Source organism: Oncorhynchus keta, chromosome 13, assembly GCF_023373465.1.
Source record: "Oncorhynchus keta strain PuntledgeMale-10-30-2019 chromosome 13, Oket_V2, whole genome shotgun sequence".
In the NCBI taxonomy this organism is placed as follows: Eukaryota; Metazoa; Chordata; class Actinopteri; order Salmoniformes; family Salmonidae; genus Oncorhynchus; species Oncorhynchus keta.
The window spans coordinates 8,020,736-8,047,883 of record NC_068433.1 but is presented as its reverse complement, the minus strand read 5'-3'; positions in this window follow the sequence as shown (position 1 = coordinate 8,047,883).

Sequence of the window (27,148 nt, the reverse complement as noted above, 5' to 3'; positions counted from 1 at the left end):
AGAGAGTGAGAGAGTGAGAGAGAGTGAGAGAGATAGCAGAAGGACATTGTCAGACGGTCTTTTAACTAATATGAGGTGCTGTAGAGAGAGGGTTATAGAGTGGCCCGGGAAGAGAGAGAACTTGGGACAGAAAGGTAGAGAACGAGGGAAGTTATGGGAAGAAAAGGATGGAGACAGAGATGGATAGAGTGAAAGAGCAACTGTTATTCATTAGTGAAGTTACATTTCAATGTTCTCCCTTACAACACATGATCTAAATCTAGCTATATAACAGGATCATGCATTAATCTGAGCCCAACTGAATAAAACATTGTATGAGACCGTCCCTGCACTTCGTCATTACTCATACAGAGTAATGTGTAATGACGAGGTTCAGAGTGTGAACCTGGACGGCAGATGTAAATTAGCTGTCAGCTAAATCTGGTGCAATGCATCACTTCCCATATTCGGAGACGTATGTTTGAGTTTGGTTGTACGTTGTCCCTGACAAATAAACGTAATAAATTACATATGCAGCGCCAGGGACTTCAGTGTATTGTGGGAAGTGTGAAGGTCTGCATTTAGAATGGTCTGTATTTAAAATGTTAATGTTTTGTACATCAGTAATATTGTGTGGTTGTGAAATTGGTTGGAACGTGATGGTTTCAACAATAGACATAGAACATAGAAAATAGCTACGCTGAAAAGGAAGCTACTTATTTAATTGTAAGTTAAAAATATATATATTTGTAGTGTACATACATTTAATTTCATACAGTCTAAATGCAAAATCTAAAGGCACGTTGTTGATGTGTTGTTGTTGATGTGTTGTTGTTGATGTGTTGTTGTTGATGTGTTGTTGTTGATGTGTTGTTGTTGATGTGTTGTTGTTGATGTGTTGTTGTTGATGTGTTGTTGTTGATGTGTTGTTGTTGATGTGTTGTTGTTGATGTGTTGGTGTTGATGTGTTGTTGTTGATGTGTTGGTGTTGATGTGTTGTTGTTGATGTGTTGTTGTTGATGTGTTGTTGTTGATGTGTTGTTGTTGATGTGTTGTTGTTGATGTGTTGTTGTTGATGTGTTGTTGTTGATGTGTTGTTGTTGATGTGTTGGTGTTGATGTGTTGGTGTTGATGTGTTGTTGTTGATGTGTTGTTGTTGATGTGTTGGTGTTGATGTGTTGTTGTTGATGTGTTGGTGTTGATGTGTTGTTGTTGATGTGTTGTTGTTGATGTGTTGTTGTTGATGTGTTGTTGTTGATGTGTTGGTGTTGATGTGTTGGTGTTGATGTGTTGTTGTTGATGTGTTGGTGTTGATGTGTTGTTGTTGATGTGTTGGTGTTGATGTGTTGTTGTTGATGTGTTGTTGTTGATGTGTTGTTGTTGATGTGTTGTTGTTGATGTGTTGTTGTTGATGTGTTGTTGTTGATGTGTTGTTGTTGATGTGTTGTTGAAATACTGAGCGCTCCTGCCAGTTGATTTATTTAGCAGCAGCCATAACATTGAAATAATAATAATAATAATAATAATAATAATAATAAAGTCCAAAAAAAGTCTATCTGGATAATTTAGAGTTAGTATGTTGTTTTATAGCCTGTTGAAATGTTGAATCTCTACATAATCAGGTCCATTAATTGTTTTTAAAAATCTCACGCAGACAATGTTTTTTAGACATTTTAACTTAACACACTAAGCTCTTCACTGACACTGAGCTTTTGAAGAGGTGCACGGTGACTAAAGGAAATGGCTGACCAAGGCCATGGATAGTCGACTATTATTTAGTCAATCAAACAGGTAGTCCTACCTCTTATTTCTTGAATAGGAAGAAATGGGCTCCAGCACAAAGCCCTCTTGTTGTTAGTAGCCTAAAGTAATATTTAAAATGAAGATTGTTGAAATGAATTTGGCCTTTTCAAATTAGCCTACTTTCAGCACCCTGTCAAATCAAATAAAATCTAATCGTATTTGTCAGGTGTGCCGAATAGAATAGGTGGAACCTTACAGTGAAATTCTTCCTTTCAAACCCTTAACCAACAAGCAGTTTTAAGAAAATCCTTTAAAAAAGTAAGAGATAAGAATAACAAATAATTAATGAGCAGCAGTAACTAACAATAGTGGGGTGAAATACAGGGTGTACCGGTACAGAGTCAATGTGGAGACTATATAGAGGGGGTACCAGTACAGAGTCAATGTCGATCCCTCCGATGTCAACAACTACAGACCAGTATCCCTTCTTTCTTTTCTCTCCAAAACTCTTGAACGTGCCGTCCTTGGCCAGCTCTCCCGCTATCTCTCTCAGAATGACCTTCCTGATCCAAATCAGTCAGGTTTCAAGACTAGTCATTCAACTGAGACTGCTCTTCTCTGTATCACGGAGGCGCTCCGCACTGCTAAAGCTAACTCTCTCTCCTCTGCTCTCATCCTTCTAGACCTATCGGCTGCCTTCGATACTGTGAACCATCAGATCCTCCTCTCCACCCTCTCCGAGTTGGGCATCTCCGGCGCGGCCCACGCTTGGATTGCGTCCTACCTGACAGGTCGCTCCTACCAGGTGGCGTGGCGAGAATCTGTCTCCTCACCACGCGCTCTCACCACTGGTGTCCCCCAGGGCTCTGTTCTAGGCCCTCTCCTATTCTCGCTATACACCAAGTCACTTGGCTCTGTCATAACCTCACATGGTCTCTCCTATCATTGCTATGCAGACGACACACAATTAATCTTCCTTTCCCCCTTCTGATGACCAGGTGGCGAATCGCATCTCTGCATGTCTGGCAGACATATCAGTGTGGATGACGGATCACCACCTCAAGCTGAACCTCGGCAAGACGGAGCTGCTCTTCCTCCCGGGAAGGACTGCCCGTTCCATGATCTCGCCATCACGGTTGACAACTCCATTGTGTCCTCCTCCCAGAGCGCTAAGAACCTTGGCGTGATCCTGGACAACACCCTGTCGTTCTCAACTAACATCAAGGCGGTGGCCCGTTCCTGTAGGTTCATGCTCTACAACATCCGCAGAGTACGACCCTGCCTCACACAGGAAGCGGCGCAGGTCCTAATCCAGGCACTTGTCATCTCCCGTCTGGATTACTGCAACTCGCTGTTGGCTGGGCTCCCTGCCTGTGCCATTAAACCCCTACAACTCATCCAGAACGCCGCAGCCCGTCTGGTGTTCAACCTTCCCAAGTTCTCTCACGTCACCCCGCTCCTCCGCTCTCTCCACTGGCTTCCAGTTGAAGCTCGCATCCGCTACAAGACCATGGTGCTTGCCTACGGAGCTGTGAGGGGAATGGCACCTCAGTACCTCCAGGCTCTGATCAGGCCCTACACCCAAACAAGGGCACTGCGTTCATCCACCTCTGGCCTGCTCGCCTCCCTACCACTGAGGAAGTACAGTTACCGCTCAGCCCAGTCAAAACTGTTCGCTGCTCTGGCTCCCCAATGGTGGAACACACTCCCTCACGACGCCAGGACAGCGGAGTCAATCACCACCTTCCGGAGACACCTGAAACCCCACCTCTTTAAGGAATACCTAGGATAGGATAAAGTAATCCTTCTCACCCCCCTTAAAAGATTTAGATGCACTATTGTAAAGTGGCTGTTCCACTGGATGTCATAAGGTGAATGCACCAATTTGTAAGACGCTCTGGATAAGAGCGTCTGCTAAATGACTTAAATGTAATGTAATGTGGAGGCTATATACAGGAGGTACCGGTACTGAGTCAATGTGGAGACTATATACAGGGGGTACGGGTACAGAGTCAATGTGGAGACTATATACAAGGGGAACCGGTACAGAGTCAATGTGGAGGCGATATTGAGGGGGTACTGGTACAGAGTCAATGTGGAGGCTATATACAGGAGGTGCTGGTACAAAGTCAATGTGGAGACTATATACAGGAGCACCGGTACAGAGTCAATGTGGAGACTATATACAGGGGGTACCGGTACAGAGTCAATGTGGAGACTATATACAGGAGGTACCGGTACAGAGTCAATGTGGAGGCTATATACAGGGGGTACCGGTACAGAGTCAATGTGGAGACTATATACAGGGGGTACCAGTACAGAGTCAATGTGGAGGCTATATACAGGAGGTACTGGTACAGAGTCAATGTGGAGACAATATACAGGGGGAACCGGTACAGAGTCAATGTGGAGGCTATATACAGGAGGTACTGGTACAGAGTCAATGTGGAGACTATATACAGGGGTACCGGTACAGAGTCAATGTGGAGGCTATATACAGGAGGTACTGGTACAGAGTCAATGTGGAGACTATATACAGGGGGTACCGGTACAGAGTCAATGTGGAGACTATATACAGGGGGTACCAGTACAGAGTCAATGTGGAGGCTATATACAGGAGGTACTTGTACAGAGTCAATGTGGAGACTATATACAGGGGGTACCGGTACAGAGTCAATGTGGAGGCTTTATACAGGAGGTACTGGTACAGAGTCAATGTGGATACTATATACAGGGGTACCAGTACAGAGTCAATGTGGAGACTATATACAGGAGGTACTTGTACAGAGTCAATGTGGAGACTATATACAGGAGGTACTGGTACAGAGTCAATGTGGAGGCTATATACAGGAGGTACTGGTACAGAGTCAATGTGGAGACTATATACTGGGGGTACCGGTACAGTCAATGTGGAGGCTATATACAGGAGGTACTGGTACATAGTCAATGTGGAGACTATATACAGTGGGTACCAGTACAGAGTCAATGTGGAGGCTATATTGAGGGGTTCCGGTACAGAGTCAATGTGGAGGCTATATACAGGAGGTACTCAGTACAGAGTCAATGTGGAGACTATATACAGGAGGTACTGGTACAGAGTCAATGTGGAGACTATATACAGGGGTACCGGTACAGAGTCAATGTGGAGGCTATATACAGGAGGTACTGGTACATAGTCAATGTGGAGACTATATACAGGGGGTACTGGTACAGAGTCAATGTGGAGACTATATACAGGGGGTACCGGTACAGAGTCAATGTGGAGACTATACACAGGGGGTACCGGTACAGAGTCAATGTGGAGACTATATACAGGGGGTACCGGTACAGAGTCAATGTGGAGGCTATATACAGGAGGTACTGGTACATAGTCAATGTGGAGACTATATACAGGGGTACTGGTACAGAGTCAATGTGGAGACTATATACAGGGGTACCGGTACAGAGTCAATGTGGAGACTATACACAGGGGGTACCGGTACAGAGTCAATGTGGAGACTATATACAGGGGGTACCAGTACAGAGTCAATGTGGAGACTATATACAGGAGGTACTTGTACAGAGTCAATGTGGAGACTATATACAGGAGGTACTGGTACAGAGTCAATGTGGAGGCTATATACAGGAGGTACTGGTACAGAGTCAATGTGGAGACTATATACTGGGGGTACCGGTACAGTCAATGTGGAGGCTATATACAGGAGGTACTGGTACATAGTCAATGTGGAGACTATATACAGTGGGTACCAGTACAGAGTCAATGTGGAGGCTATATTGAGGGGGTTCCGGTACAGAGTCAATGTGGAGGCTATATACAGGAGGTACTCGTACAGAGTCAATGTGGAGACTATATACAGGAGGTACTGGTACAGAGTCAATGTGGAGACTATATACAGGGGGTACCGGTACAGAGTCAATGTGGAGGCTATATACAGGAGGTACTGGTACATAGTCAATGTGGAGACTATATACAGGGGTACTGGTACAGAGTCAATGTGGAGACTATATACAGGGGTACCGGTACAGAGTCAATGTGGAGACTATACACAGGGGGTACCGGTACAGAGTCAATGTGGAGACTATATACAGGGGGTACCGGTACAGAGTCAATGTGGAGGCTATACACAGGGGTACCGGTACAGAGTCAATGTGGAGACTATATACAGGGGGTACCAGTACAGAGTCAATGTGGAGACTATATACAGGAGGTACTTGTACAGAGTCAATGTGGAGACTATATACAGGAGGTACTGGTACAGAGTCAATGTGGAGGCTATATACAGGAGGTACTGGTACAGAGTCAATGTGGAGACAATATACTGGGGGTACCGGTACAGTCAATGTGGAGGCTATATACAGGAGGTACTGGTACATAGTCAATGTGGAGACTATATACAGTGGGTACCAGTACAGAGTCAATGTGGAGGCTATATTGAGGGGTTCCGGTACAGAGTCAATGTGGAGGCTATATACAGGAGGTACTCGTACAGAGTCAATGTGGAGACTATATACAGGAGGTACTGGTACAGAGTCAATGTGGAGACTATATACAGGGGGTACCGGTACAGAGTCAATGTGGAGGCTATATACAGGAGGTACTGGTACATAGTCAATGTGGAGACTATATACAGGGGTACTGGTACAGAGTCAATGTGGAGACTATATACAGGGGGTACCGGTACAGAGTCAATGTGGAGACTATACACAGGGGGTACCGGTACAGAGTCAATGTGGAGACTATATACAGGGGGTACCGGTACAGAGTCAATGTGGAGGCTATATACAGGAGGTACTGGTACATAGTCAATGTGGAGACTATATACAGGGGGTACTGGTACAGAGTCAATGTGGAGACTATATACAGGGGTACCGGTACAGAGTCAATGTGGAGACTATACACAGGGGGTACCGGTACAGAGTCAATGTGGAGACTATATACAGGGGTACCAGTACAGAGTCAATGTGGAGGCTATATACAGGGGTACCAGTACAGAGTCAATGTGGAGACTATATATAGGGGGTACCAGTACAGAGTGAATGTGGAGACTATACACAGGGGGTACCAGTACAGAGTCAATGTGGAGGCTATATTGAGGGGTTCCGGTACAGAGTCAATGTGGAGGCTATATACAGGAGGTACTGGTACATAGTCAATGTGGAGGCTATATACAGGAGGTACTGGTACAGAGTCAATGTGGAGGCTATATACAGTAAGGAATTACCCCCTGTATTGGACAAAAATGAATGGGAATTCATTGGCATCGGACAAACCATATACACATTGTCCAATACCACCCAATTCGGCGTTGATTCATGCAAAGTGTATTGCAAATGCCATATGGCAATTGCCAGTTGTAACACTTTAAAAATTCAACAGGTGGCGAATCCGTTCCACCATGGTTTTTCGTATTGGAAATGTAACCCAAGTCAACATCCAAAGCAAAATTTTGAAAAAATGATTTTTTTTCACCCCTTAAAAAAGTGCGTTCTGGACCGTTTTTCGAAATTATTTCAAATTTTGTGTCAATTACACACGTATAAGGACTGTATCAACATACTTTAGTTGTATTTTATTATCATAATTTATTTATTTTTTTACTTGTGCATAAGGAATATGATTTGTCCATTGATTTCATAGGAAGTCAAAGTCAAAGTCAAAAGTCACTTTTTTGGGGCCAAATGCCATAAGAAATTTGACATGCTCAAAAATCTTGCAGAAATGCAAAATTGACTGGCCTGATGAACACAGAATGGCCTGGAAGTGATAGTTGCTCCCTTCCAACGCTCGTTGTGTTGATTTCATCATGTCCATTTTGTGATGTTTTTCACTGTTGAATCATATTGCAAGTGCACGTGCATTTGCAATATGTTTAAATGGGCATTTACCATATGAAATTTGACATGCTCAAAAATGCTAAATTGACTGGCCTGATGAACACAGGATGGCCGAGCAGTGATAGTTGTACCTTTCCATCACTCGTTGTGTTGATTTCATCATGTCCATTTGTTTATGTTTTCTCACTTTTGCAAAGTCACTGTGCATTTGCAATATGGTTCAATGGGCATGTACCATCTCGATTTTGTCATGCTATAAAAATCCTGCAGGAATGCAAAATTGACTGGCCTGATGAACACAGGATGGCCGGGCAGTGATAGTTGTTCCTTTCCATCACTCGTTGTGTTGATTTCATCATGTCCATTTGGTGATGTTTTTCACTATAGAATCATATTGCAAATGCACGTGCATTGTTGTGCAACTGGTAACCCAAAAATAAAAATATGGTTGTAAATGCATTTACCAGGACTCCTATTGTCCATGCCCGCTATGGGAGTACCCTACTACGGCCCTCTATCTATGGGGGCCGTCCTGAGTGCTTTATGGACTGTTTAAAATATTCTGATGGATACGCATTGTTGTGCAACTGGTGATTAAAAATAGGCACCTGGTAACCCAAAAATAAAAATATGGTTGTCAATGCATTTACCGGTCATTCTGATATTAATGCCCGCTATGGGAACACAGGATGGCCGGGCAGTAATAGTTGTTCCTTTCCATCACTCGTTGTGTTAATTTCATCATGTCCATTTGGTGATGTTTTTCACGATACAATCATATTGCAAGTGCACGTGCATTTGCAATATGGTTCAATGGGCATTAACCATATGAAATTTGACATGCTCAAAAATGCAAAATTAACTGGCCTGATGAACACAGGATGGCCGAGCAGTGATAGTTGTACCTTTCCATCACTCATTGTGTTGATTTCATCATGTCCATTTGTTTATGTTTTCTTACTTTTGCAAAGTCACTGTGCATTTGCAATATGGTTCAATGGGCAGGTACCATCACGAATTTGTCATGCTATAAAATCCTGCAGGAATGTGAAATTGACTGGCCCGATGAACTCGGGATGGCTGGGCAGTGATTCTGGTTCATCTCATTGGCTCGTTAGGGTTGATTTCAGAATCCCCCTTAGTGATGGTACCTCACTGTTTAAACATATTGCAAATGGACAAGAGTCACCAGCAAGTCACTGTCCATCAGTCAATTAGATATCATTCTGACACCAAACTGATACAAACTGACACTAAACCCACTTTTTCCAACTCGTTTAGTAGCCAACTATCACATACTTCAGAGCTGGCCCAAAATTCACAACGCCTTCGGTTCAAACCATAAAAAAAAAACATAAAACATGTAGTTACGTTCTAGCTGTGGGTCCATTTCTTATGTTACTTGTAGGCCTAGCTGAGGTGACCCCGAATCCCAAGTTTCGGCTCGATCGGTCATTTGGTGTCCGAGCAAAACCCTAATTGGTGCTGAAAATCCACTTTTTCCATGACTTGCTACGGGGTCCTTGAATGAGCTATTGGACAGAAACTTTGGGGTCTGTCTATATGGGCCGAGATGGTCGCAATGCACCTAGTCTTGCGACTCTGGGACATTTCTAAATGTCGTCATTTTCGTGATGCAAAAATGAATTGAAATCATTGCAAATGTACGAGGCTGTTTCTCTGTCCGAGAACCTTCTAGAGCCACGTAACTCACCACGCACTATCGACCGGAAGTCTAGAACAGGATTCTAAAGTTTCGAACTCTAGGTCCAACGGTTCTTTAAAAGTTCCAACATGGTTAACTAATGCAGGCAGTGTGTGTCTCTACGCACCCCAATGGGTCCCTACTTCCAAGCTGTGTGTGTGTGTGATTTAGTTTTCCTTAGAAATTTTACGGGAAAAATGACTGATTTACAGTTCATGGGGGTTGCCTAATCACATATATGAAGTTTTGGAAAGATCTGACTTTTTTAACCCCTCGAAACAGCCCAAGAGACACCAATTGTGGCACTTCCGGTTGGCACAGGAAGCTATAAGTCAACACATATCCTCACTGGGGTATGCTTTTACAGAATCCTGAGTTTTGAGTCCTTATGTTAAGAACTGACTGATTTACACAGGGTTGAATGCACTGTCTATCAAACTGCAGGCAGGGTATGGATAAACACTTTTAGGGTGATTTTAACCACTTCTGGTTGGTCCAGGAAGCTTAGAATCAACACAGGTAGACCTCGTAGTGGCCTGATGGACTGTCATCGAAGACAGGTTCATACGACATTCATAACCCACATAGGCTTCAGGTTGAATTTAGGGGTGCAGGCAATGTATTCCTATGGGGAGAGAAGTCAATGCAAACTCTTTTTTTTATTTTTTATTTTTTTTATTTCACCTTTATTTAACCAGGTAGGCTAGTTGAGAACAAGTTCTCATTTGCAACTGCGACCTGGCCAAGATAAAGCATAGCAGTGTGAACAGACAACAGAGTTACACATGGAGTAAACAATTAGCAAGTCAATAACACAGTAGAAAAAAATGGGCAGTCTATATACAATGTGTGCAAAAGGCATGAGGAGGTAGGCGAATAATACAATTTTGCAGATTAACACTGGAGTGATAAATGATCAGATGGGCATGTACAGGTAGAGATATTGGTGTGCAAAAGAGCAGAAAAGTAAATAAATAAAAACAGTATAAAAACAGTATGGGAATGAGGTAGGTGAAAAAGGGTGAGCTATTTACCTATAGACTATGTACAGCTGCAGCGATCGGTTAGCTGCTCGGATAGCTGATGTTTGAAGTTGGTGAGGGAGATAAAAGTCTCCAACTTCAGCGATTTTTGCAATTCGTTCCAGTCACAGGCAGCAGAGTACTGGAACGAAAGGCGGCCAAATGAGGTGTTGGCTTTAGGGATGATCAGTGAGATACACCTGCTGGAGCGCGTGCTACGGATGGGTGTTGCCATCGTGACCAGTGAACTGAGATAAGGCGGAGCTTTACCTAGCATGGACTTGTAAATGACCTGGAGCCAGTGGGTCTGGCGACGGATATGTAGTGAGGGCCAGCCGACTAGAGCATACAAGTCGCAGTGGTGGGTGGTATAAGGTGCTTTAGTGACAAAACGGATGGCACTGTGATAGACTGCATCCAGTTTGCTGAGTAGAGTGTTGGAAGCCATTTTGTAGATGACATCGCCGAAGTCGAGGATCGGTAGGATAGTCAGTTTTACTAGGGTAAGCTTGGCAGCGTGAGTGAAGGAGGCTTTGTTGCGGAATAGAAAGCCGACTCTGGATTTGATTTTTGATTGGAGATGTTTGATGTGAGTCTGGAAGGAGAGTTTGCAGTCTAGCCAGACACCTAGGTACTTATAGATGTCCACATATTCAAGGTTGGAACCATCCAGGGTGGTGATGCTAGTCGGGCATGCGGGTGCAGGCAGCGATCGGTTGAAAAGCATGCATTTGGTTTTACTCGCGTTTAAGAGCAGTTGGAGGCCACGGAAGGAGTGCTGTATGGCATTGAAGCTCGTTTGGAGGTTTGATAGCACAGTGTCCAATGACGGGCCGAAAGTATATAGAATGGTGTCGTCTGCGTAGAGGTGGATCAGGGAATCGCCCGCAGCAAGAGCAACATCATTGATATATACAGAGAAAAGAGTCGGCCCGAGAATTGAACCCTGTGGCACCCCCATAGAGACTGCCAGAGGACCGGACAGCATGCCCTCTGATTTGACACACTGAACTCTGTCTGCAAAGTAATTGGTGAACCAGGCAAGGCAGTCATCCGAAAAAGCGAGGCTGTTGAGTCTGCCGATAAGAATTTGGTGATTGACAGAGTCGAAAGCCTTGGCGAGGTCGATGAAGACGGCTGCACAGTACTGTCTTTTATCGATGGCGGTTATGATATCATTTAGTACCTTGAGTGTGGCTGAGGTGCACCCGTGACCGGCTCGGAAACCAGATTGCACAGCGGAGAAGGTACGGTGGGATTCGAGATGGTCAGTGACCTGTTTGTTGACTTGGCTTTCGAAGACCTTAGATAGGCAGGGCAGGATGGATATAGGTCTATAGCAGTTTGGGTCCAGGGTGTCTCCTCCTTTGAAGAGGGGGATGACTGCGGCAGCTTTCAATCCTTGGGGATCTCAGACGATATGAAAGAGAGGTTGAACAGGCTGGTAATAGGGGTTGCGACAATGGCGGCAGATAGTTTCAGAAATAGCGGGTCCAGATTGTCAAGCCCAGCTGATTTGTACGGGTCCAGGTTTTGCAGCTCTTTCAGAACATCTGCTATCTGGATTTGGGTAAAGGAGAACCTGGAGAGGCTTGGGTGAGGAACTACGGGGGGGCGGAGCTGTTGGCCGAGGTTGGAGTAGCCAGGCGGAAGGCATGGCCAGCCGTTGAGAAGTGCTTATTGAAGTTTTCGATAATCATGGATTTATCGGTGGAGACCGTGTTTCCTAGCCTCAGTGCAGTGGGCAGCTGGGAGGAGGTGCTCTTGTTCTCCATGGACTTCACAGTGTCCCAGAACTTTTTGGAGTTGGAGCTACAGGATGCAAACTTTTGCCTGAAGAAGCTGGCCTTAGCTTTCCTGACTGACTGCGTGTATTGGTTCCTGACTTCCTGAACAGTTGCATATCACGGGGCTATTCGATGCTATTGCAGTCCGCCACAGGATGTTTTTGTGCTGGTCGAGGGCAGTCAGGTCTGGAGTGAACCAAGGGCTGTATCTGTTCTTGGTTCTGCATTTTTGAACGGAGCATGCTTATCCAAAATGGTGAGGAAGTTACTTTTAAAGAATGACCAGGCATCCTCAACTGACGGGATGAGGTCAATGTCCTTCCAGGATACACGGGCCAGGTCGATTAGAAAGGCCTGCTCACAGAAGTGTTTTAGGGAGCGTTTGACAGTGATGAGGGGTGGTCGTTTGACTGCGGCTCCGTGGCGGATACAGGCGATGAGGCAGTGATCGCTGAGATCCTGGTTGAAGACAGCGGAGGTATATTTGGAGGGCCAGTTGGTCAGGATGACGTCTATGAGGGTGCCCTTGTTTACAGAGTTAGGGTTGTACCTGGTGGGTTCCTTGATGATTTGCGTGAGATTGAGGGCATCTAGCTTAGATTGTAGGACTGCCGGGGTGTTAAGCATATCCCAGTTTAGGTCACCTAACAGGACAAACTCTGAAGCTAGATGGGGGCGATCAATTCACAAATGGTGTCCAGGGCACAGCTGGGAGCTGACGGGGGTCGGTAGCAGGCGGCAACAGTGAGAGACTTGTTTCTGGAGAGAGTAATTTTCAAAATTAGTAGTTCAAACTGTTTGGGTATGGACCTGGAAAGTATGACATTACTTTGCAGGCTGTCTCTGCAGTAGACTGCGACTCCGCCCCTTTGGCAGTTCTATCTTGACGGAAGATGTTATAGTTGGGTATGGAAATCTCTGAATTTTTGGTGGCCTTCCTGAGCCAGGATTCAGACACGGCAAGGACATCAGGGTTAGCAGAGTGTGCTAAAGCAGTGAGTAAAACAAACTTAGGGAGGAGGCTTCTGATGTTGACATGCATAAAACCAAGACTTTTCGATCACAGAAGTCAACAAATGAGGGTACCTGGGGACATGCAGGGCCTGGGTTTACCTCCACATCACCCGCGGAACAGAGAAGGAGTAGTATGAGGGTGCGGCTAAAGGCTATCAAAACTGGTCGCCTAGAGCGTTGGGGGCAGAGGATAAGAGGAGCAGGTTTCTGGGCATGGTAGAATATATTCAGGGCATAATGCGCAGACAGGGGTATGGTGGGGTGCGGGTACAGCGGAGGTAAGCCCAGGCACTGGGTGATGATGAGAGAGGTTGTATCTCTGGACATGCTGGTTGTAATGGGTGAGGTCACCGCATGTGTGGGGGGTGGGACAAAGGGGGTAACAGGGGTATGCAGAGTGGATCTAGGGGCTCCATTGTGAACTAAAACAATGATAACTAACCTGAACAACAGTATACAAGGCATATTGACATTTGGGAGAGACATACAGCGAGGCATACAGTAATCACAGGTGTTGAATTGGGAAAGCTAGCTAAAAACAGTAGGCGAGGCTAATCAGCTGGCACAACAAACAGCATGTAAAATGGCGTTGACTAGGCAACTGGGTCGACAGATAAAACAAACAAGCAGAATGGAGTACCGTGATTAATGGACAGTCCAGCGTGCGTCAGCTATGTAGCCAAGAGATCAGTGTCCAGGGGGCAGCGGTGGATGGGCAGGGAAGCTGGGCTGGCGAGTGTTATCCAGGTTTAAAAAAAAAAAAACTAACAATGACTAAATAGCTTGTAGCTAGTTAGCTGGTTAGCGTCTGGAGGTTCTTGAGTGTGTCATAAAAATAAAATAAAAATTAAAGGTGATAGCGATTCCGTATCACAGTGGGTGAGGCAGGTTTCCGGAAGGTATAAACAAAATAAAAATCAAAGAGAGATAGAAAGTAAATGGGTTCAGGGTGTTTAGAACGCAGTGAGCCAGATGGTTAGCAGGCCTGTGCTAACAAGCTAACAGTTCGTAGGCCCGGGCTAGACAAGCTAACCGTTAGCAGGCCGAATTAGCAAGCAGGGAGATAGCGAGGGCTAGAGAGCTAACCTTTGGGGGACGTCGCGATGGGGTGAGTCTGTTTATTCCTCTTCTTGCGGTGACATCGACAGACCGGTCGTGGGCCCGGGTAATTGTAGCCCAGGAGTATGCTACAGGAGCTCTAGTGCGCTGGGTGAGCTGGAGACACAGCGTTTCAGAAAGCTCGCGGGCCTTGGCCAGCAGATGGATCTTTGGCGATGTCGCAACGAAAAGCCTGTTGAAACCACCTCGGACGATTATGTCGGCGGACCAGTCGTGATGGATCGGCGGGCTCCGTGTCGGCAGTAAAGGGTCCAGGCCAATTGGCAAAAGAGGTATTGTTGGGCCTCTTCGGCTAGTCGGGAGATGGGCTTAGCTCAAGGCTAACTGTAGCTTGTTTTGGGACAGAGACGTTAGCCAGGAGTAGCCACTGGATTGCAGCTAGCTAGTTGCGATGATCCGGTGTAAAGGTTTGAAGTAAACACCTTCTTTGAACTATTAAGGGTTAATGCCACACGGTCAAGGTTAGGCTTGCACAGATCGGAAGGACCTTAGGAACATACCTGAGGTCGAATTGTGCTTCTCACCCTAACGGTTCTCTCACTGTCACCCAAAAGCAAATGACGTTGTGGGGCAGGCTTCATTTTGGGCCTACTTTTCTAATGGTCGCTTCTAATGGTAAGCGAGCTACGGTCAAGCTGGATATCTCGTTGAACTCGGCACGGCCTAGAGATTATGTTTATGCCGTTGCCTCCTCTCTGTGTCTTTGAGCACCGCACTTTTAACTCCATCCTAGGTGTGTGTGCGTGAGAGCTTTTCTTTGACATCTGTTGGGAGAAATTATTGATTTACAGTTCATGAGGGTTACCTAGTCACACATATGAAGTTTAGGAAAGATGTGACTTTTTTAACCCTTCAAAACAGACAGTGTGACCCAATTAAAGGCACTTCCGGTTGACACAGGAAGCTATAAGTAAACACATGTCTTGATTGACATAGACACTTACATAATCCTGAGTTGTAAGTCTTTAAGTTAAGAATTGACTGATCTACGATCTACGCAGGGTTGAATGTAGTCATTTTCACCTTTGAAGGTTATGTACATCAAAACACCTTTTGGGTAAATTTAACCACTTCTGGTTGCTCCAGGAAGCTTAGAATCGACACAGGTCGACCTCATAGTGGTCTGATGGACTGTCATAGAAGACAGCTTCATAAGATTGACTCTATACAGGGGGTACCGGTACAGAGTCAATGTGGAGGCTATATACAGGGGGTACCGGTACAGAGTCAATGTGGAGGCTATATACAGGAGGTACCAGTACAGAGTCAATGTGGAGGCTATATACAGGGGGTACCGGTACAGAGTCAATGTGGAGGCTATATACAGGAGGTACTGGTACAGGGGAGAGATGGAGGGCAGAAAAGGTGATGGGGAGGCAGGGAGAGGGGGGGAGATGGAGGGCAGAAAAGGTGATGGGGAGGCAGGGAGAGGGGAGAGATGGAGGGCAGAAAAGGTGATGGGGAGGCAGGGAGAGGGGAGAGATGGAGGGCAGAAAAGGTGATGGGGAGGCAGGGAGAGGGGGAGAGATGGAGGGCAGAAAAGGTGATGGGGAGGCAGGGAGAGGGGAGAGATGGAGAGGGCAGAAAAGGTGATGGGGAGGCAGGGAGAGGGGAGAGATGGAGGGCAGAAAAGGTGTTGGGAAGGCAGGAAGAGGGGGAGAGATGGAGGGCAGAAAAGGTGATGGGGAGGCAGGGAGAGGGGGAGAGATGGAGGGCAGAAAAGGTGATGGGGAGGCAGGGAGAGGGGGAGAGATGGAGAGGGCAGAAAAGGTGATGGGGAGGCAGGGAGAGGGGGAGAGATGGAGGGCAGAAAAGGTGATGGGGAGGCAGGGAGAGGGGGAGAGATGGAGGGCAGAAAAGGTGATGGGGAGGCAGGGAGAGGGGGAGAGATGGAGAGGGCAGAAAAGGTGATGGGGAGGCAGGGAGAGGGGGAGAGATGGAGGGCAGAAAAGGTGATGGGGAGGCAGGGAGGGGGGGAGAGAAGGAGGGCAGAAAAGGTGTTGGGAAGGCAGGGAGAGGGGGAGAGATGGAGGGCAGAAAAGGTGATGGGGAGGCAGGGAGAGGGGGAGAGATGGAGGGCAGAAAAGGTGATGGGGAGGCAGGGAGAGGGGGAGAGATGGAGGGCAGAAAAGGTGATGGGGAGGCAGGGAGAGGGGAGAGATGGAGGGCAGAAAAGGTGATGGGGAGGCAGGGAGAGGGGGAGAGATGGAGGGCAGAAAAGGTGATGGGGAGGCAGGGAGAGGGGGAGAGATGGAGAGGGCAGAAAAGGTGATGGGGAGGCACGGAGAGGGTGAGAGATGGAGGGCAGAAAAGGTGTTGGGGAGGCAGGGGAGGGGGAGAGATGGAGGGCAGAAAAGGTGATGGGGAGGCAGGGAGAGGGGGAGAGATGGAGGGCAGAAAAGGTGATGGGGAGGCAGGGAGAGGGGGAGAGATGGAGAGGGCAGAAAAGGTGATGGGGAGGCACGGAGAGGGGGGAGAGATGGAGGGCAGAAAAGGTGATGGGGAGGCAGGGAGAGGGGGAGAGATGGAGGGCAGAAAAGGTGATGGGGAGGCAGGGAGAGGGGGAGAGATGGAGGGCAGAAAAGGTGATGGGGAGGCAGGGAGAGGGGGAGAGATGGAGGGCAGAAAAGGTGATGGGGAGGCAGGGAGAGGGGGAGAGATGGAGAGGGCAGAAAAGGTGATGGGGAGGCAGGGAGAGGGGAGAGATGGAGGGCAGAAAAGGTGTTGGGGAGGCAGGGAGAGGGGGAGAGATGGAGGGCAGAAAAGGTGATGGGGAGGCAGGGAGAGGGGGAGAGATGGAGGGCAGAAAAGGTGATGGGGAGGCAGGGAGAGGGGGAGAGATGGAGAGGGCAGAAAAGGTGATGGGGAGGCACGGAGAGGGGAGAGATGGAGAGGGCAGAAAAGGTGATGGGGAGGCAGGGAGAGGGGGAGAGATGGAGGGCAGAAAAGGTGATGGGGAGGCAGGGAGAGGGGGAGAGATGGAGAGGGCAGAAAAGGTGATGGGGAGGCAGGGAGAGGGGAGAGAAGGAGGGCAGAAAAGGTGTTGGGGAGGCAGGGAGAGGGGGAGAGATGGAGGGCAGAAAAGGTGATGGGGAGGCAGGGAGAGGGGGAGAGATGGAGAGGGCAGAAAAGGTGATGGGGAGGCAGGGAGGGGGAGAGATGGAGGGCAGAAAAGGTGATGGGGAGGCAGGGAGAGGGGGAGAGATGGAGGGCAGAAAAGGTGATGGGGAGGCAGGGAGAGGGGGAGAGATGGAGGGCAGAAAAGGTGATGGGGAGGCAGGGAGAGGGGGAGAGATGGAGGGCAGAAAAGGTGATGGGGAGGCAGGGAGAGGGGAGAGATGGAGGGCAGAAAAGGTGATGGGGAGGCAGGGAGAGGGGGAGAGATGGAGGGCAGAAAAGGTGATGGGGAGGCAGGGAGAGGGGGAGAGATGGAGAGGGCAGAAAAGGTGATGGGGAGGCAGGGAGAGGGGGAGAGATGGAGGGCAGAAAAGGTGATGGGGAGGCAGGGAGAGGGGGAGAGATGGAGGGCAGAAAAGGTGATGGGGAGGCAGGGAGAGGGGAGAGATGGAGAGGGCAGAAAAGGTGATGGGGAGGCAGGGAGAGGGGGAGAGATGGAGGGCAGAAAAGGTGATGGGGAGGCAGGGAGAGGGGGAGAGATGGAGGGCAGAAAAGGTGATGGGGAGGCAGGGAGAGGGGGAGAGAAGGAGGGCAGAAAAGGTGATGGGGAGGCAGGGAGAGGGGGAGAGATGGAGAGGGCAGAAAAGGTGATGGGGAGGCAGGGAGAGGGGGAGAGATGGAGGGCAGAAAAGGTGATGGGGAGGCAGGGAGAGGGGGAGAGATGGAGAGGGCAGAAAAGGTGATGGGGAGGCAGGGAGAGGGGGAGAGAAAGAGGGCAGAAAAGGTGATGGGGAGGCAGGGAGAGGGGGAGAGAAGGAGGGCAGAAAAGGTGATGGGGAGGCAGGGAGAGGGGGAGAGATGGAGGGCAGAAAAGGTGATGGGGAGGCAGGGAGAGGGGGAGAGATGGAGGGCAGAAAAGGTGATGGGGAGGCAGGGAGAGGGGGAGAGAAGGAGGGCAGAAAAGGTGATGGGGAGGCAGGGAGAGGGGGAGAGATGGAGGGCAGAAAAGGTGATGGGGAGGCAGGGAGAGGGGGAGAGAAGGAGGGCAGAAAAGGTGATGGGGAGGCAGGGAGAGGGGGAGAGATGGAGGGCAGAAAAGGTGATGGGGAGGCAGGGAGAGGGGGAGAGAAGGAGGGCAGAAAAGGGGATGGGGAGGCGGGAGAGGGGAGAGATGGAGGGCAGAAAAGGTGATGGGGAGGCAGGAGAGGGGAGAGATGGAGGGCAGAAAAGGTGATGGGGAGGCAGGGAGAGGGGAGAGATGGAGGGCAGAAAAGGTGATGGGGAGGCAGGGAGAGGGGGAGAGATGGAGGGCAGAAAAGGTGATGGGGAGGCAGGGAGAGGGGGAGAGATGGAGGGCAGAAAAGGTGATGGGGAGGCAGGGAGAGGGGGAGAGATGGAGGGCAGAAAAGGTGATGGGGAGGCAGGGAGAGGGGGAGAGATGGAGGGCAGAAAAGGTGATGGGGAGGCAGGGAGAGGGGGAGAGAAGGAGGGCAGAAAAGGTGTTGGGAAGGCAGGGAGAGGGGGAGAGATGGAGAGGGCAGAAAAGGTGATGGGGAGGCAGGGAGAGGGGAGAGATGGAGGGCAGAAAAGGTGATGGGGAGGCAGGGAGAGGGGGAGATGGAGGGCAGAAAAGGTGATGGGGAGGCAGGGAGAGGGGAGAGATGGAGGGAGAGAGGATGGTGGACTTGAATGACACAAGGCCTTGACATCGGTGTGAACCCACACACATAGTCAGTCAAAAGGTGTATACAACTTAGACCATAGTCTCATCTGATCTCAGGTCAAGATTTCTCACTGGGATGTGTGTGTGTGTGTGTGTGTGTGTGTGTGTGTGTGTGTGTGTGTGTGTGTGTGTGTGTGTGTGTGTGTGTGTGTGTGTGTGTGTGTGTGTGTGTGTGTGTGTGTGTGTGTGTGTGTGTGTGTGTGTGTGTGTGTGTGTGTGTGTGTGTGTGTGTGTGTGTGTGTGTGTGTGTGTGTGTGTGTGTGTGTGTGTGTGTGTGTGTGTGTGTGAGCGTGCAGTCGTACATGTCTTGTCTGTCTTGTCTATTGTGATGTGCTTGAGAGTGAGAGGGGCAGAGCAAGGTGACTGTGAATCTTAGGAGGCTGTGTCCGACAGATCAACAGCATGCTAGTGACAGACCACACAGTTCCAGGGTCAGTAGCTATATACATGGTCAGTAGCTATATACAGGGTCAGTTCCAGGGTCAGTAGCTATATACAGGGTCAGTTCCAGGGTCAGTAGCTATATACAGGGTCAGTTCAAGGATCAGTAGCTATATACAGGGTCAGTTCCAGGGTCAGTAGCTATATACAGGGTCAGTTCCAGGGTCAGTAGCTATATACAGGGTCAGTTCCAGGATCAGTAGCTATATACAGGGTCAGTAGCTATATACAGGGTCAGTAGCTATATTCAGGGTCAGTTCCAGGGTCAATAGCTATATACAGGGTCAGTTCCAGGGTCAGTAGCTATATACAGGGCCAATAGCTATATACAGGGTCAGTTCCAGGGTCAGAGTAACCAACAAACTGTTAAACAAATCAAAATATTTTAGATTTTAGATTCTTCAAAGTAGCCATCCTTTGCATTGATGATAGCTTTGCACACTCTAGGCATTCTCTTAACCAGCTTTGTGAGGTCGTCACCTGGAATGCATTTCAATTTACAGGTGTGCCTTCTTAAAAAATACACTTGGGGAATTTCTTTCCATCTTAATGCGTTTGAGCCAATCAGTTGTGTTGTGACAAGGTAGGGGTGGTATACAGAAGAAAGCCCTGTTTGGGAAAAGACCAAGTTCATATTATCGCAAGAACAGCTCAAATAAGCAAAGATAAACAACAGTCCATCATTACTTTAAGACATGAAGGTCAGTCAATATGGAACATTTCAAGAACTGAAGGTTTCTTTAAGTGCAGTCGCAAAAACCATCAAGCGCTATGATGAAACTGTCTCTCATGAGGACCGCCACAGGAAAGGAAGACCCAGAGTTACCTCTGCTGCAGAGGATACGTTCATTAGAGTTACCAACCTCAGAAAATGCAGCCCAAATAAATGCTATACTTCACACAGTTCAAGTATCATCAACTGTTCGGAGGAGGCTGTGTGAATCAGGCCTTCATGGTCAAATTACTGCATAGAAAACACTACTAAAGGACACCAATAAGAAGAAAAGACATGCTTGGGCAAAGAGACACAAACAATTGACATTTGACCGGTGGAAATTAGTCCTCTGGTCTGGAGTCCACATTCTGGAGTCCACGTCTTTGTGAGACGCAGTGTGGGTGAACGGATGATCTCTACATGTGTATTTCCCACCGTGAAGCATGGAGGAGGAGGTGTTATGGTGTGGGGGTGCTTTGCTGGTGACACAGTCTGCGGTTTATTTAGAATTCAAGGCAAACTTAACCAGCAGGGCTACCACAGCATTCTGCAGCGATACGCCACACCATCTGGTTTGGGCTTAGTGGGATTATCATTTGTTTTTCAACAGGACAATGACCCAACACACCACAATGACCCAACACACCTTCAGGCTGTGTAAGGGCTGTTTTACCAAGAAGGAGAGTGATGAAGTGCTGCATCAGATGACCTGGCCTCCACAATTCCTTGACCTCAACCAAATTGAGATGGATTGAGATGAGTTGGACCACAAAGTGAAGAAAAAGCAGCCAACAAGTGCTCAGCATATGTGGGAACTCCATCAAGACTGTTGGAAAAACATTCCAGGTGAAGCTGGTTGAGAGAATGCCAAGAATGTGCCAAGGTGTCATCAAGGCAAAGGGTGATAATAAAATCTATGTGTATTTGTTTTGACACTTTTTTGGTAACTGCATGATTCCATATGTGTTATTTCATAGTTATGATGTCTTCACTATTATTCTACAATGTCCATGAATGAGTAGGTGTTCTAAAATGTTTGACCGGTAGTTTATATACAGGGTCAGTTCCAGTGTCAGTTCCAGTACTGTCACGTTCTGACCTTTATTTCCTTTGTTTTGTATTTATTTAGTATGGTCAGGGCGTTATTTAGTATGGTCAGTTGGGTGGGCAGTCTATGTTTGATTTTCTATGATTTGGGGATTTCTATGTTTCGGCCTAGTATGGTTCTCAATCAGAGGCAGGTGTCATTAGTTGTCTCTGATTGAGAATCATACTTCGGTAGCCTGGGTTGCACTGTTTGTTTGTGGGTGATTGTCTATGTTTCTGTCTTTGTGGCACCAGATAGGACTGTTTTGTTTTTTTCACGGTTCTTGTTTTGTAGATTGTTGTACTTTCATCTTTATTAAAGATGTACAAAACTAACCACGCTGCATTTTGGTCCGCCTCTCTTTCCCCAGAAGAAAACCATTACAAGTACCACATTTACAATGTGCAGGGAATGATAGAGGTAGATATGTAGAGTGGTAAGGTGACTAGGGATAAGGATATATGATAAACAGAGTAGCAGCAGTGTATATGATAATTGTATGTGAGTGTGTGTGCCTGTGTAAGGAGTTTGTATAAATGTGTGTATTGGAGTGTCAATGTGCATAGAGACATAGAAATAAAGGGTCAATTCTGATAGTCCGTGTAGCCATGTTGTGAGCTATTTAGTTAGCTATTTAGCTGTCTGATGGCTTGGGGGTAGAAGCTGTTCAGGAGCCTGATAGTGCAAAGTTTGATGTGCCGGTACCCCCTCCCGTTGTTGTACGGTGATCAGGCCTTCCACCATCGTGTCATCGACAAACTTGATGATGGTGTTGGAGTTGCGCTTGGATTAGCAAGGAGTATAGGAAGGGACTAAGCACACACCCCTGTGGGTCCCCCGTGTTACTGTCTTGAATTATTATTTTCAAACATGTTTTAAATATTTATGTAAATATTGACCAAATGTTTTATTTGTCCAGTTCTTTATTGAAATGTACTTATTTGTCCCATTTCTTTGCAAGTGAGGTGCAAACATTTAGCAAAATAAAAAATATTATTTATCTCTCTGAAACAAAACCATCAAGTGACAACTTTTAAACAAATATGTCTTTCACCGAACAACCTCGCGCCATGATTAAATAGTGAACAAAACACCATCTTTCATCATGTCTTTCAAAAATTAAAGCTAATTTACCAACAATTCTGAAAATGGATATATAGTGTTTTGGAATTAAACTCTCCAATTGTTTGTTAGTTTCCTGCTTGTTAATTTCCGGCTTGTTAATTTCCTGTTTGTTAGTTTCCTGTTTGTTAGTTTCCTGTTTGTTCGTTTCCTGTTTGTTAGTTTCCTGTTTGTTTGTTTTACCTTGAATGACTAGAAATACCTCAAAGTATTCATGTTTGTTTCTGCTTCTCTCTCCTTCCATTGTCTGTATACTTGAGGCTTTTAATAACTTTCTGAAGCGAGAGAGTAGAGAGAGAGTGAGAAAGAGAGAGAGGAGAGAGAAATTGAGAGAGTTGAGCGAAAGAGAGAATGAGAACGAGAGAGAGAGAGAGAGAGAGAGAGAGAGAGAGAGAGAGAGAGAGAGAGAGAGAGAGAGAGAAGAAAGAGAGAGAGTTGAAGGAGATTTCCTCAAGGCATTCACTCTGAGTCACCGTGTGCAACACATTTAGCGAGGTGCAAATTGAAATGCAAATTTGATCCGGGTTAATTCAAACTTTACCATTTTAATATATCAAGAGCTTAGCGGCACACCTTCACTACAAGCTCTGCAAAATGCACTGCTGATATTTCTTCTTATGGGGAACTCTTAAGTTACGTAATGGTCTGAGGTTCAAATACTTTCCCTCTACATCTCTAAACACATAAGCACACACACACACACACACACACACACACACACACACACACACACACACACACACACACACACACACACACACACACACACACACACACACACACACAAACATACACAGCAAATGGATCTAATCCCAGAGTTGACAAGGTAAAAATCTGTCGTTCTGCCCCTGAACAAGGCAGTTAACCCGCTGTTCCCCTGAACAAGGCAGTTAACCCACTGTTCCCCTGAACAAGGCAGTTAACCCGCTGTTCCTCTGAACAAGGCAGTTAACCCGCTGTTCCCCTGAACAAGGCAGTTAACCCACTGTTCCCCTGAACAAGGCAGTTAACCTGCTGTTCCCCTGAACAAGGCAGTTAACCCGCTGTTCCCCTGAACAAGGCAGTTAACCCGCTGTTCCCCTGAACAAGGCAGTTAACCCGCTGTTCCCCTGAACAAGGAAATTAACCTGCTGTTCCCCTGAACAAGGCAGTTAACCCGCTGTTCCCTGAACAAGGCAGTTAACCCGCTGTTCCCTGAACAAGGCAGTTAACCTGCTGTTCCCTGAACAAGGCAGTTAACCCGCTGTTCCCTGAACAAGGCAGTTAACCCGCTGTTCCCTGAACAAGGCAGTTAACCCGCTGTTCCCCTGAACAAGGCAGTTAACCCGCTGTTCCCCTGAACAAGGAAATTAACCTGCTGTTCCCCTGAACAAGGCAGTTAACCCGCTGTTCCCCTGAACAAGGCAGTTAACCCTGAACAAGGCAGTTAACCCGCTGTTCCCTGAACAAGGCAGTTAACCTGCTGTTCCCCTGAACAAGGCAGTTAACCTGCTGTTCCCCTGAACAAGGCAGTTAACCCGCTGTTCCCCTGAACAAGGCAGTTAACCTGCTGTTCCCCTGAACAAGGCAGTTAACCTGCTGTTCCCCTGAACAAGGCAGTTAACCCGCTGTTCCCCTGAACAAGGCAGTTAACCCGCTGTTCCCCTGAACAAGGTAGTTAACCCGCTGTTCCCTGTGCGCCGAAGACGTGGATGTCCTTTATGCAGCCCACCGCACCTCTTGGATTCAGAGGGGAAGTGCGGAAGACACATTTCAGTTGAAGGCATTGTCGTGTCTTTGGCATCGACTGTTATTTTATCAAATCAATTCTCTGTAATTATTATTATGTGATTAAACTAATAATTTACACGTAATTAACTAGGAAGTCGGGGCACCACGGAAAATCTTCAGATTACAAATCTATAATTTTCTGAATATAACTCTTCAGATATTTTAATATCTGATCAATTAGTCTTCTATTAATGAATTACATCACGTCAGTCTCATTCCAAATGTTTGGATTGTTGATTATCTGCACGAACCCAGCCTAAACTTTGAATCATCCATACACCAATTGGCTAAATCATTTATTTACTAACTAACTAACTAAATAATCACAGAAATGCACAAACAAACAGTAGATATGTTACTAACAAGAATAGGGAAGATTCCCTAGTGGGCTAAACCGATATGATGGCTTGGTGGACAAAGGGAAGTGGGTGTGGACTGAGAAGGGGGTGTGGACAAAGGGAAGTGGGTGTGGACTGAGAAGAGGGTGTGGACTGAGAAGGGGGTGTGGACTGAGAAGGGTCTGGGGTCTGAGAAGGGGGTGTGGACAAAGGGAAGTGGGTGTGGACTGGGAAGGGGGTGTGGACAAAGGGAAGTGGGTGTGGACTGGGAAGGGGGTGTGGACAAAGGGAAGTGGGTGTGGACTGGGAAGGGGGTGTGGACTGAGAAGGAGGTGTGGTCTGAGAAGGGGGTGTGGACTGAGAAGGGGGTGTGGACTGAGAAGGGTCTGGGGTCTGAGAAGGGGTGTGGACTGAGAAGGGGGTGTGGACAAAGAGAAGTGGGTGTGGACTGAGAAAGAAGCAGGAAAGACAAAAGGGATCCCTGCACACAGTTTATAATTATATTCATTGAAATGCTAATCCTTTGCACATGAACGCTCACTCATTTGGGAATAATTGCAATCGATACATATTTACACCCATAAGTTGTTGTTATCTTCTCTGGTGGAATCGTCTGTCCGTCTGCAGTAGAGTCAGTTCATCAGAGGGTATCTGGTTACTCGTGGTGGTAGCTCTATCGGCAGCCCCTGATAGTATCAGTTGTAATAGTCCGAGGATGATTTTCTTAGGAGGGGCTTTTATTCGTAACAGTAGAAGAGGCGGTTCCATGACGCCTGATCATGTCTGTGCTCGCAGGGGCGGGCCAATGACTTAGTTCAACTTTAAAGGGAATACAATTCTCTCATATTGAAGGTTTAACACATTAGATCATTTCACAAAAAGTTCTATCTTTACTCATTCATTTTATACAATAATTAGATGCAAACACCATAATTGAGAAATGTATCCATTCAGAGATATAGTTATGTGTGTTTCCTGTCCTTTGTGATGTCACCAAATGAAACACACTCAACATAACTGTCCCTTTTTGAAGCTAGGGGGGCGCTATTTCATTATTGGATAAAAAAACGTGCCCGTTTTAAGCGCAATATTTTGTCACAAAAAGATGCTCGACTATGCACATAATTGCCACCTTTGGAAAGAAAACACTCTGACGTTTTCAAAACTGCAAAGATATTATCTGTGGGTGCCCCAGAACTGATCTTACAGGCGAAACCAAGATGCAACTTCAAACCGAAAATGAGCAGGATTTTTGAGGCTCTGTTTTCCATTGTCTCCTTATATGGCTGTGAATATGCTGTGAACGAGCTTATGCGCTCTGCCATTCCTCCAAGATGTCTGCAGCATTGTGACGTATTTGTAGGCATATCATTGGAAGATTGGCCATAAGAGACTACATTTGCCATGGGCCCGTCCGGTGTCCTTTGTCTACGTTGGTGAGTAACACTCAGTGGCAATAATTTTACCATGCGACACAGACAGAGAAGTATCGTTCCTGAAAGTGTGCATCATTGAAGAGATATGTGAAAAAGACCTTGAGGATTGGTTCTAAACAATGTTTGCCATGTTTCAGTCGATATTATGCAGTTAATTTGGAAAAAAGTTTGGCGTTTGGATAACTGAATTTTCGTTTTTTTTTGGTAGCCAAACGTGACGCACCAAACGGACCGATTTCTCCTGCACAAAAAATCTTTCAGGAAAAACTGAACATTGCTATCTAACTGAGAGTCTCCTCATTGAAAACATCCGAAGTTCATCTACGGTAAATGATTTATTTGAATGTTTTTGCTGGTTTTTGTGAAAATGTTTCCTGCTGATGCTAACGCTAAATGCTACGCTAGCTATCAGTACTGTTACACAAATGCTAGTTTGCTATGCTTGAGTAGCATATTTTTGAAAATCTGAGATGACAGTGTTGTTAACAAAAGGCTAAGCTTGAGAGCTAGCATATTAATTTCATTTAATTTGCGATTTTCATGAATAGTTAACGCTGCGTTATGGTATTGAGCCTGAGGCTATGATTACGCTACCGGATCCGGCATGGCTCCACGCAAGAAGTTAACCTCTTCGAGATAGGGGGCACTCTTTTAATTTTTGGATAAAAAACGTTCCCATTTTAAACAAGATATTTTGTCACAAAAAGATGCTCGACTATGCATGGAATTGACAGCCTTGGAAAGACAAAACTCTGACGTTTCTAACGTTTTCCAATATTATCTGTGAGTGCCCCAGAACTAATGCTACAGGCGAAACCAAGATGAAGTTTCATACAGGAAATGCCCCAGATTCTGAAGGCGCTGTGTTCCAATGTCTCCTTATATGGCTGTGAATGCGCCAGGAATGAGCCTGCGCTTTCTGTCGTTTACCCCCATTGTCTGCAGCATTGTGAAGTGTTTGTAGGCATATCATTGGAAGATTGACCATAAGACACTACATTTACCTGGTGTCCCGCCCGGTGTCCTGTGTCGAAATTATTGCGTAATCTGTAGGTCCATGCGCGTTCCATTTCTTCAGAAGAGAAAGTAAACTGCCACAATGGATTTTATCGTCGATAGATATGTGAAAAACACCTTGAGGATTAATTCTAAACATCGGTTTGCCATGTTTCTGTCGATATTATGGAGTTAATTT